The sequence below is a fragment of the Neovison vison genome, chromosome 13, assembly GCF_020171115.1.
Source record: "Neovison vison isolate M4711 chromosome 13, ASM_NN_V1, whole genome shotgun sequence".
In the NCBI taxonomy this organism is placed as follows: Eukaryota; Metazoa; Chordata; class Mammalia; order Carnivora; family Mustelidae; genus Neogale; species Neogale vison.
In genome coordinates, this window is record NC_058103.1 from 12,366,668 (window position 1) to 12,378,724 (window position 12,057).

Consider the following 12,057-nt stretch of genomic DNA (forward strand, 5'->3'; position numbering starts at 1 on the left):
AAGAATCAGAGGTTAAATGATTTCTCAAGGAGACTCAATTATTAGTGACATAGAAAAACGCAAACCTAGTTTTCTGAAGATGTCCCGTGCTTTTCAATCATTGTCTTCACTTAGGTTTCTAATGTAAAAACTTTCATCAATCTAGGATTTAAGCTTGCACTTGACCTGAGAGAGTCTTAACTGCCTAGTCTTAATGTATTTTCATGGGTTTTCTAGTTTTGAGGGATTGAATTAAATCATAGTTTTCTCATATTAATTTAAGTCGGAATGGGATTTATTAGCTTTTTATTGAGATATAATTCACATACCATGGAAGCTATTTTTCACATATCCCTTTTGAAATCTAAACTTTAAGCTTCACTTCTACTCACAGTATCCATTTTATGTCAGCAGTGACTACTTACACCCCCCAAAGGAAAGTTCCTACAATTAAGAGAACATGAAAAGATTTTGTCTCGATCCTATGCAGGATTTTAAAGTAGGTTTGAAGGCGTTTGAAAGGTTGTGATTTAAAAACAACAACAAACTGAAAACAAAACTACTCCCACCCCAGGGTCTTCAGGAGACAAAGTTGTAGAAAGGAAGGACTCTATTGGAAAAGACACATTCTGTGTGCACAAAAATGCGCAGTCATGGCGTGAACAAATACGGCTGTGGAGCAGAAACTTACATGCTAAGCCCAGGTAGGTACATACTCTACAGGGTACTCTGTAGGTACTCTACAGGGTAAGGAGAAAGGAAAGTCCCGGGGACACTTGCAGACGGCTGCACAGACATTAAGTAAATATCTACTATGTGCCAAGCCTGTGGAGGCGCTGAGAACACAAAGATGAATAAGGCAGATCCTCAAGGAGCCCAATCTGGTGGTGGTGGTGGTGATGATGGGGAGGCGGGGGCGAGGGAAGGGAGGAGAGAGGGAGCCTGTGCAGAGGTGGTTGGGGGATGAGATTAGACGGGAGGGTTGAAGGAGTGAATATATGGTAGAAATCTGGGGGTACAGATTCGTGCTGGCTTCTATGGCAGAAATCTCCCCCAGAACCTCTGGAGTATCTGCCAAATCTGGCCGGATACCATGACGCTGGTCTACAGATGCCCTCTCAAATAGGTTTAAAAATCCTCCTCCCGCTTCCAGCCATCGCTTTCCCCACCATGAGGGTGTCGGGCAAGGGAGGGGGCAGGTTGAAAACTGCACCCACGTTCGCTGCCTTGGCTCTCTGCAGGAGACAGGAATCCAGGGCTTTGCCGTCGTCATAGCAACTAGGAGTTCCGCGGTCCCCCACCTTCCTCCAACTCCTACTTCCCCCGCAGGCCCGGCGGAGAGGCTGCTTCTCTCGCGAGATTTGCGCGCTGTGCAGAGCAGCCCCGCGGTGATCTCACCCGAGACTTGCCGAGGGAGGGAGAGAAGGAGGGGGAAGGAATGGGGCGGGGAGGCGGGGAGGAGAGGGGAGTGGAGGGGAGGGAAGGGCGAGTGCGGCGCCGCCACCGCCGGCAACTTTGTGAGCGAGTTCAGTGCGTGCGTGAGCGAGTGAGCGAAAAAGTCAGTGCGGCGCCGACTTCCCGGGAGGAGGGTCCCCGGGGAGGGCCAGGTCTGGGCTTCAGAGGCCGCCCCCCAGCCACTCCATCCTTTCCCGCCTCCGGGGGCTCCCTTCCCATTTCCTTCCCCCCACCGGTCCTCTCGGGCCTTCCCACCCCCGCCCGCAGTTACCTGGCCCCTCCCCCATTCGGCACTCACCTCCCCTTCCCCTGCGCCCACCTCCGACCTCCGGACCCCGAATCCCCAGCCACCCCAAACCCGCTTTACCCGCCGGCTCCCACCCCCAGCTTTTTCTCCTGGGGGCAGACAGGCGGGATGGGGGGCGCTGAGCCTCGGAGGCGGCGCGAGCGGGGACCAGGACGCCCAGACAATAGTTGATGCCCGGGGACAGGGGGCACCCCCGCCCCCCCCACTCCAGGAGCGCGGCCCCCGCCGGCTGCTCCCCAGCCTGCTTTCCGGGTCCCCCTCGGAACTGGGCTCGGGAGTTGGGCAGATTCCGCCCCCACCTCCCCCGGGCCCCCCTCCGCTCGGCGCCCGCCCCAGCCCGGCCTCGCCGCCCGCGGTTCTCCGCAGAGGAGGTGGCGAGTGAGCGCGCGCCGACCATCCACCGGTTTCTCTTTCTCCCCAGGGAGAGCGCGCGGCGGACCCACCCCGGACGCGCGGTGGCACCGGGAGGCCGGGCCGAGCGGTAAGTGGCTCCCGCGCCCTGGGGCCGGGCAGGGGAGCTGGGGTGCAGGACTGTCGACAGCCCCCGCCCACAGCGCATTTCTGGCTGGGACTCGGGTCCAGGGCCGGGAGCAGGATACCCGGAGACCGGTCAAAGTTTTATTTCCGATTCGGTGGCGTGCTGATAGCGCAGCCCGGCGGGGGCGAGTCCGGGCTGCACCGCGCACGGCGCGCGCGCACGCACCACGGAATCCGAATCTGCATAACTACCGGCGGAGCGCCTCTGCGAGAGGCCGGGAGACCCGCGCCGGGGTCGGGGTGGCTGCGCCCACCCGGCTGCTCCCGTCGTCATCTGGCTCCCTTCCCCTTCAGTCACCTGGGTGAGCGCTTTGCAGGCTTTGCTGGAAAGGACAGGCCGAGGGGTGTAATCATGGGAAAGGGAGTAGGGAGCTCGCTGCCCGCGGGTGGTTAATTTCTCTCCCGAGAGTCTGGGCGGGGGAGGGGGGCGGGGGGGGAGGGCAGTGAAAGTCGGGGATGCTCTAACCTGCTTTCCTCGGAGCGAGTAAACCTCGAGAAGCCTGGGGAGGCGTGAGGGCGCTTCAGAAAGAACTTTTTCCTCTTTAGCCTCATCTCTTTCCAACTTCTGACCCTAAAGGAAATTTGCGAGCCTCCCTGTCGCTTCAGGGCATTTCTAGGTGGACTAGTATTCATATGGGGCAGGTTGAAATTTCACCTGGTTCCGCCGTTTGTTAAATCTAGAGACCAGGGAAATGGCTCACTTCAGGGAGGATGTTTAATTGAGTTGTTGGCATTCGTTTTTGAAAGGAAGCGTTTGGGGACTGATGGCTCCTGGAGACTGCGTTTACCTTAATAGATTTCATTTTTCCTGACGGGTATTTTAGAGGTAGCATTCCCTGAAATTCTTACTACCTGCTGGACGATTATATTTCTAAACTGGGAGCCAGTGATACGATGCAAATTTCAGAGTAAAGGTGTCGACTTTCATCAGGTTCCAGGTCTCTCTGGATGAACTGGGGTTGGCGTTTCCTCTATAAAGTAAGCCTTTCATGTTGAAACTCTGACTCAGACTCTTAAACCCATTGTTTTTATACTGGTACTCTGTGGGAGTTAAGTGTCAACTTTCTCTTCTTTTCTCATATGGAATATTTGTCCAAGGCAAAGATTCTCTGACTTAATCTTTTGGAAAAGTACAAGGTTGAAGTCCGTAGAATCATTCTCTGCAGCCAGTCTAGTAACATTAATTTTCTATATAATCCTGACTTAATGACTTTCACTTTTCTCTTTTTCATTTTGTGAAGGCTGCAATTAAATCATCTTTACCGGGATGGGAAAAAAAAAAAAGCAAAACCTGTTGGGAATAATGTAGAACAGTGGTAACAGCAGTAGTCTCAAATGAAAGGTTTACATAAAGCAGTTTATGGTCACTGATGTGTCCAACTATTAGATGACATACCAGTTATTAACAAGAATATTAAAGTAAAACATTTTTCCCATGGAATAAATTATTTGTACTGAGGCATCAGCAATTAACAGTGCATTTAAAATGACTTGGGTGATGATTTGCTCGTAAATGGTTAGGGGCAAAACAAGAGATTTTGGGGATGAATGGCTTTATGTGGGTGACAACTTATTTTCTTATCTCATTATGCTTAAGTAAAGGACTCTTGAAGTTGACTGTATCATTAGATTTCTGTAGTTTGACTGCGAGAACAAGTTGGGCAAGTGGCTCAAGATAGTCAGTAGGTGTTGCTGTTAGCTTCTCTGCAGTTCCTGGTTCTGCTGCTCTGGTTTGTAATTGCAATTCTGATACAGAGAACTTTTTAGATCTGAAGTGTCAGGCAATCGTTGGGATCCTGTGGTGAGGCTGACTTGAACTCTGGGTAATAAATCCAAAGCACCTTAACTTCGATTTTTTTTAACTGAGATTCATTTAACTCTATCCATTCACTATTATTTTCTGGCTTTTGTATTTATTTACTTAGCTTTTGCTTTGAAGTACATGAGTAATTTTAGGGAAGCCCCTACCCTTTGCCCCCCCCCCTTTTTTTTTTAAACAACTTAAAAAAAATCTTCATGTAGCTTTGTTGAAGTCGTAGATTGAGCATTGCTTGAATTTAGTGGTTTTGTAAACTTTGGGGGGTCTTGGTTGACTGAGATATGTGTATGTTCTATTGGTTTACAGTTTGAATTTTTCAATAAATGGCTGTTTTCTATCTCTTTGAGCTGTGAAACAGAAGCATGAAGAGAGGCAGAAAAGTATAAAAATACAGATTTCCTGAATCTTTCCAATTTAGGGGAAAGTACATAGTGATTCATGAGAATTATGTGCTTCCCGTCAGTCCACATGGTTGTGTTACCATGCAAATACTGGTCCTTATCAGGGCACATGTAAAGTATGGATATATAGAAGATTTCTAGGTGACAGCTCATATTTGAGATTTTTGGTGCACTGATGAAATTCGTCTTACTCCTCTAATGGAGAACTAAATCTCTGATATAGAATGCTTCTTTTTTCCTTATGATGCAAATGCCAGAAGTTCATATCTGAAATTCAGAAAGAAGTGCCGCCCTCTTATGATATCACTATATTCTTAACCTTTTGTAGTTTATGGGTCAGGCATTATTTATTGAGTTTCTCTGTCCAGGAAGTGTGCTGTCAGTTTCCGTGGTTCTGGTGGTGAGAAAAAGTGTGTGTTTCATGGAACTTCTAGTCCAGTGGGGCCATTTGTAGTAACTTTTCTGGGTTTGGTGTATGGTATGCTGATGCCTCCATAAAGGTTTTGCATTGCAGGCAATCAGTTATTTTTATTATTTTATGAAATAGTGGAGCCCAGTATTTGCCCTCAGTTCTGGGTCTCAGATTTTCTGGCCATAAAAAATAATCAAACCTCTTTGAACTTCCTTTCTGAAAAACTGTCTTTTTTGGCAAAGGTGTACATAATGCTTGCTTCGCAGCTTTGCTGCAAGAATTAATGAGAAAATATGTATGAAAATACTTTGTAAATCAAAGTCTTATTTGCAACTGCATTTTCTTTCTGATGAGAAGATTCATAGATTGTTGAAGCTAGAAGGAATTTTGAATTTAAATCATTTGACCCATTTTTCTCCATTTTGCAGATGATGAAACTGAGGCCCAGAAAGTTGAAGTGATTTGTTACAGTTTATAGAAGAACTGGTTAGTGATCAGGCAGTGATTGGAAGGCAGATTTCCAGATTTAACTGGACTCCTTTGTTCCCTGGTTTTTGTTTTGTTCTGAGTCTGTAGATTAAAACTTGTTTACTACTCCCCTCCCCCCAAAACTTTCAGTGTTTAATTAAGTATTTAAATGAGCAAAACTTAAGGAAACAAACAAAATCAACATTAAGGTCGAAGAGCTTTGAAAACAGTATTGATGTAGTGTTTGGCAAGTAAGTTACTCAAATTACAAAGTTATGGAAAAAGAAATTATGAGTTAGTTAAAATATCTACATGGTAGAGCTTGTAGGCTCCCCCCTCTTTTGGGGGGGAGGAATAGACTTTATTAACTTAGAGCATACTTGTATGCTCTTTAGAGAAGCCAAACTTCATTTCTTCTAGCTTACCATTTTCCTCCCTTTATATAATTTTTCATTTGTAAAAGAAGTGTCTGTCCTTTCTTATTTCTGGAACAGTGGCAACTTATAGACCTTCTCTTTTAGCTACATGTAAGTGTTACCAGGAGGTGGGGGGGGGATGGGTCAGATGGAGGGATAATTGCACAGAAAAAAGGAACATGTTGAAGGAGTTTCCTGTTGAAGATCTGACTGATTTATAAAGCACCACCACCCTCCCTTCCACTTGGGTAATATGAGCCCGGAGAGAAGAAATATCCCTGCAGGCTGGGTGACTGCCCTTCAGATGAGGGGCTCTCCCTTCTCCTGGGAGGGTTGAGCGTTATCTTACTCTCTTGGTGCTTATCCAAAAATCTGTGTCTTGTTCCAGATCTGGTGCTGCTTAAAATATGGGTGTTCCACGATCACTGGCGGTTGACCATCTAACCTACCCACTGCACTTCTACTTTTTGGCATAAGTAAATTGACTTCCTTGGATTTTAGTTTTTTGTTTGTTTGTTTGTTTTCTTTTCCTTTTCCTACATCTAGCTAATTGGGGGGGGGGAGGTAAACAAAGTCCACACGTCCTATATGGCATTTTATTTTGCAAAGGTTAGAACTAAGTTAATGATAGATAATCATTCATTCTGTTGGCGGGCTTTTGATGAACTGTGGAGCGAGTCAGAAGCATGGGAAAGATTCCCTTTGCTTTGGATCTCTCAAACACGGACGGTTTGAGTGAGGGACGGAATAACTTGAGTGTGGTTGGGTTTGTGATCATGAGGGTGAGAAAATCCACTGGGGTATACCTTTTGAGGGTAGGGGCCAGTGCACATCCATTTTCTCCTTTTATTCTGTCCTGGGGAGAATAAAGAGAACATGAGTGTTTTTTTGAAGATCAAGAAGGATGACCCTGAAATGACATGGAGGAACAACAGGAGCTTTTTTAGTTGGACCCTAGGAAATAGCATTGCCTTGGTGGACTTCCCGCCGAGTCAGGTGAAACCCCAGCTCTTGGCCTCTGGAGGTCTGGGATGAGAATTTTCAGTCTTTAGATTTCTAATTTGTTACTTGCCATGTTGCACCGACTTCTCTTTCTAATTAGGATTATAGTATGCCTCGCTTTAAATTGTGGGAAACAGGCAATTACATAATGTTACATTTCCCTCTTTTCAGCTCAGCAGAGGCAGGAGCGTGGACGCTTGTTGGAGTGTCCGCAGAGGCAGGAGCATGGACGCTTGTTGGAGTGTCCGGTTTGGAGAGGGAGGGTTTCTGGTTTGCACAAGCACAGGGGTCACTCGGAGGCGACTTGAGCGGATAGGACAGGACGTTGGAGGCGACTTGAGCGGATAGGACAGGACGTCTAGCCTTGGCCACCACTGGATTCTTTTTCCTCTCTCCTCCCTCCTCCCCCAGAACAGATCTGGGTTAAATGCCTTTTGCAGATACAATAGTTAATTCTGCTTATTTTCTCTTTCCTCTTCTACTTTTTTCATGAAGTTTTTTACCGGAACTATAGGTATAATCATTAATTGGTTTTTGTGGTTCAGGGTCTTGCTTCCTTTTAGAATGGATTCTCAGCTCCTCAGAAGAAGCTACTGAGAAGTAAAAAACAGCGAGCTTCACTGTGAATGATTACGTTTCTGTAATCCAGACTCGCGTGTGACCAGTCTCTTTTCCTTCGGCTCTTACGTTATTTATTTATTTATTTTTTCATATTCTAGAGTGTTTGCCTAGGCAAGTTGGATAAATTGCAAGTTCCTTATGTTCCCTTTAACAGTCTTGGTCCCCAGAATTGATGGACTGTGGTTCTTTATGAGTTTCTTTTTGGTACTTGATGCTTTTGGGGAAGCAGCTGACAATCAAATTGTGGTATGTCCTGCTTTCAAGAAGAGACGGTGCTTGTTGGGAGGTGCCCATGAGATTATCATTATTGTTGCGTGTCCTAAAATTTTCACCCAATTTGACTATTATTGCTTGCTTCACCTTTGTGTCCCTAGGAAAAGAGGGGAAAGCAGTATTTTCCCAGAGTTTTGCAAGAAATGTAAGTTTATGACTTGTTGGAACCGAACAACTTTTCTTCAGAAGGCTGTACAAACGCGTGTTCTTACTGTGCGCTGTGGGTCGTTGTGTGGTTGCTGGACCTCCCCTGTCTTCCTAAGCCTAGTGCTGGCTGCTCGGGGGAAACCTCAGAAGGTTCTGCCACTATCCTTTGTCTGAGTGTTCCTGAGCTGCTGGCATCTCCTCTGTAAAGAGAGTGTGCTGTGTGTGTGTGTGTGTGTGTCTGCGTTTGCGGGGTGGGGGTGGGGGTCAGACTGTGGTTCCTAACCCTGGTCTCTATCAGTGTGTGTGTGTGTGTGTGTGTGTCTGCGTTTGCGGGGTGGGGGTGGGGGTCTGACTGTGGTTCCTAACCCTGGTCTCTTTATCAGTTTGCGAGGTGCCTGTGGCTCTTCTAAGCGGCTCCATGTTACTTTATTTTTTTAATGAGGATCTTAGCGCTGATCCTGAGTAATAGGAAATGAGGTCCGATAATTGCATAACAAAATGTTTCAGTAGGTAAATGATAGGTTATGGAGAGCTACAGGGTTCATAGGAAAGGCCTATTCAGAGTTCAAGAATGTCAGCAGAATAATTGGTTTTGGTTTGTTGATTGTTTGGTTTGGTTTGTTGTGTGGGATGTTCTGAAGGCCATTTTCCAGGTAACGTTTTACAGTAGTGGCTTTCAGCGGTTTGGGGAGGGTGTGCGTATGGCGAGCACGCAGTGCTGGAGTGGAGAGGGTTAGGGGATCCCGTGAGCTTTGGGGCAGCATATCAGGTGGATGGTGGCGTGAAGAAACTGAGCTGTTGATTCTGTTACGCTCTCTTCCACCGGCTTGAGAACACATCTTTTTTTCCTTTTTTTTTTAAATCATTTTTGAACCTTTGCTTGACAATAAGGTAAACAAGTAGTAGGCTTAAACTAACAGTTGCTGGCTGGGGTTTGTAGAAGCTTTGTTTTGAACTGGGGAGAAGGGGAGCCTCTGATCTTCTATGCTGTGCCATTAACAAAAAAAGACAGCTTGGAAAAAACTCTGGAAATACCTGCCGACAGCTCAAAGGGTCAGGCTACTGAGACCCCTGCGGTGGAGGTGGAACATGTAAATCCAATTTGGTAACTGTATGTGGGCACTTATTTGTTGTTATTGTGTGAAAAAACACAACGTAAAATTTACCATCTTAACCATTTTTAAGTATATAGTGCAGCAGTGCTAAGTACATTCATGTTATCGTGAAACAGACCTCCTGAGCCTTCTCATCTGGCACTTCTGAAATCATACTCTCCCCTTATCTGTGACTCCTGCCATTCTGCTTTCTGTTTCTGTGAATCTGTCTGCTTTAGACAACTCATATAAGTGAGAATCTGGCAGTATTTTGTCTTTTTGTGGCTGGCATATTTCACTCAGCATAGTGGCCTCAAGTTTCATCCATCTTGGCATGTGACAGGATTTCCTTCTTTTGAGGCTCGTTAATATTCCATGATATGTGTAGACCATATTTTGTCTACTTGTCCACTTGTGGACGTTCAGGGTGCTTCTGCCTCTTCTGTTGTGGGTAATACTGGTATGAACACAGGTGTACCGGCATATCTTTAAGACCCTGCTTTTAATTCATTCGAATATACACACAGAAGTGGGATTGCTGGATCATATGGTAGCTCTATTTTTAATTTTTTGAGTAATCTCTATACAGTTTTTCATAGTAGTTCTAAAACCACAGTGGTTTCACATTCCCACCAACTGCACCCAAGGGTTCTAGTTTCTCCACATCCTCGTCAACACTTGTTATTTTCTGTGTTTTTCGTAGTAGCCGTACTAATGCACGGGAAGTGAGATTTCACTGTGGTTTTGATTTGCATTTCTCTTACAGTTAAGTGTTTAGCATCTTTCATATGTTTGTTGGCCATTTGTCTATCAGCTTTGGAGAAATGTCTGTTCACATCCTTTGCCCATTTAAAAAAATGTTTTTTAAATTTTTTATTAACATATGATGTATTATTAGCCCCAGGGGTACAGGTCTGTGAATCGTTAGGCTTAGACACCTCACAGCATTCACCATAGCACATACCCTCCCCAATGTCCATCACCCAGCCACCCCCTCCCTGCTCCCCTCCCTGCACCTTTGCCCATTTTTTAATCGAGTTATTGGATTTCTTGTTGTTGAGTTGTAGGAGTTCTTTATATATTCTGGATATTAACCCCTTATCAGATGAATGATTTACAAATATTTTCTCCTGTTTACTGTGTGGGTTGTATCCTTTGATGTACAAAAGTTATAAAATTTGTCTATTTTTGCTTTTGTTGCCTGTGCTTTTCATGTCATACCCAAGAAGTTACTGCTAAAACCAGTGTCACTAAAGCTTTCCTCTATGTTTTTCCTCTAGAAATTTTGTAGTTTTAGTTCTTAGTGTTTAGGTCTTTAATCCATTTTGAGTTAATTTTTGTATATAGTATAAGATAAGGGTTTAGCGTCATTATTTTGCATATGAATGTCCAGTTCTCTCAACACTGTTCACTGAAGAGATTGGCATTTCTCCATTGAGTGGTCTTGGCTTCCTTGTTGAAGATCAGGTGCCCACATACACAAGGGTTTATTTCTGGGCTATTCTGATGGTCTGTTTGTTTGTCTTGATGCCAGTACTGCAACTATTTGGATTACACTAGCTTTCTAATATGTTGAAATTGGGAAGTGTGAGTGGTACTTTTAATTGATGCTATTCTCGGTGCTAAATAATAGAGAATAGAGAAGTCGACAATTGAGAAAACAATTCACAGAGTTTTTCATCTTTTTGAGGGATCACTTAATGAGGTAGTGATGTAGATGGCAGAATGTTTGCCAGGCTATCCATTGATAGCTAGTAGAGTAAGAGCTGTGTGTCTAGCACTTACTGGTCTGCAAAGTACTTTCACAAATACTTATGCCAATGGCTTGTGAAAGCTTCCAAAGGGTGATGGACCTTGAAAATTGGATGTGGACCCCACTGGATATCAGTACCCCAAACCATCTGTATCAGTTGGGTCGCAGTGTTAATGGAGGTCTTTCCTGAAAGATGCTAGTGGTAATCTCAGGATTTTCAATGGTGTCTGTTTTTACACGAACTGTCACTTGTGGTATTGTTTTCCTTGACACTGTATTGCCTTTCCTACTCCATTCCGGTAGACTCTGCTTCTCCCCATCTGCTCCTTGAAGAGCTGTAGGCCTCATACAAAGATAGAATTGTTAGCCACAGCACTGTTTCCTTTTCTGGGACGTGCAAAGAAGAGAAAACTAACCTGCCTGGGTTGTGTGGGATGAACTGAATGAGAGAGATTGGAACCAGAAGGGCCAATGAAGTGGCTGTTTTAGTAAGTACTTTAGGCTACATAAGACATGCTTTCTTACCTTCTTAATAAAATTATGGGGATAATTTTGGTTGAGTGTATTACTTGAAGGGAAATTGTTAGAATTGTTGTGGAGGAAAAATGTAGTGTGCTTGCATTTAGTACACCTGTAGTAAAGAGTTGTTTGGTGGTGACCAGATGAATTTATGTCTATGTGGGTGAATAAGGAGTAACTTACTCATTTATTTCCTAAATATTTTTGACTCCTACTATAATGCCAGTGGCCAATGGCTGCTATTAGTGACAAGAGAACGCATAGTTTCTGGTCTCATGTGGCTGATACTCTTCTAGTGATTGATATGGTCCTTTTCAGTGTTCTGTTCCTCTCATCTAATTTTCTTTTAGTCAAAGGCCACCTGTTTTACTGCTGATGCAAAAACAGTTGTAGTTGTTTATTATGAAAATAGTTCTGTGTTAAATATTCTTTGTATAGAAGAAAAAAAGAAACCCTAACAGTTCTGCCTTTTTGGTTTCCAAGGAGATAGGTCTTGGCAAAATTTATTTTATCAAGTGCTTTTCTAAGTAACAGAACTAAAGGAAACAGGCATTAATGAATCTTGGCTAATTCTTTCCTGAGGACCCAGATAAGGTTTTCAAGTCTTGGTGGTTTCCTTTACTTCCATGGCGGTTCCAAAAGAATCTAGAAGCCTAGTTTTGGTTAATGGATTTTTCCATTAGCTGTCACATCTTAAAAGAGTCATATACCCTTTTCGGGTCTTCACTCATTCACTCACTTAACAAGTTTTATTGTTCACTTTATTATAGACCAAGTATCTTTTCCTTTGTAAGAGGAGGAAAGTTGAGGTTGAGTTAAGTTTCCTTTAAGACCAACTGTTAAAATCCTGTGAA

The 12,057-nt window shown here is 44.5% G+C and overlaps 1 protein-coding gene across 11 annotated transcripts in view; it reads left to right on the forward strand.

The window, feature by feature from the left end:
* The first annotated feature begins 1,469 nt into the window (after window positions 1-1,469).
* The window catches only part of SIPA1L1 (signal induced proliferation associated 1 like 1), a 368,863-nt gene continuing 358,275 nt past the window's right edge, over window positions 1,470-12,057 (forward strand). For 8 of the 11 annotated variants that reach the window (XM_044230270.1, XM_044230260.1, XM_044230258.1 and 5 more), the window contains exons 1-2: window positions 1,470-1,537; window positions 2,163-2,222. The gene's annotated coding sequence lies outside the window, so the exon portion shown is untranslated. Of the gene's footprint in view, window positions 1,538-2,100; window positions 2,223-2,457; window positions 2,581-3,226; window positions 3,257-12,057 lie in introns of those variants that run through there. The other 3 variants (XM_044230259.1, XM_044230261.1, XM_044230262.1) reach the window with 3 other exon arrangements.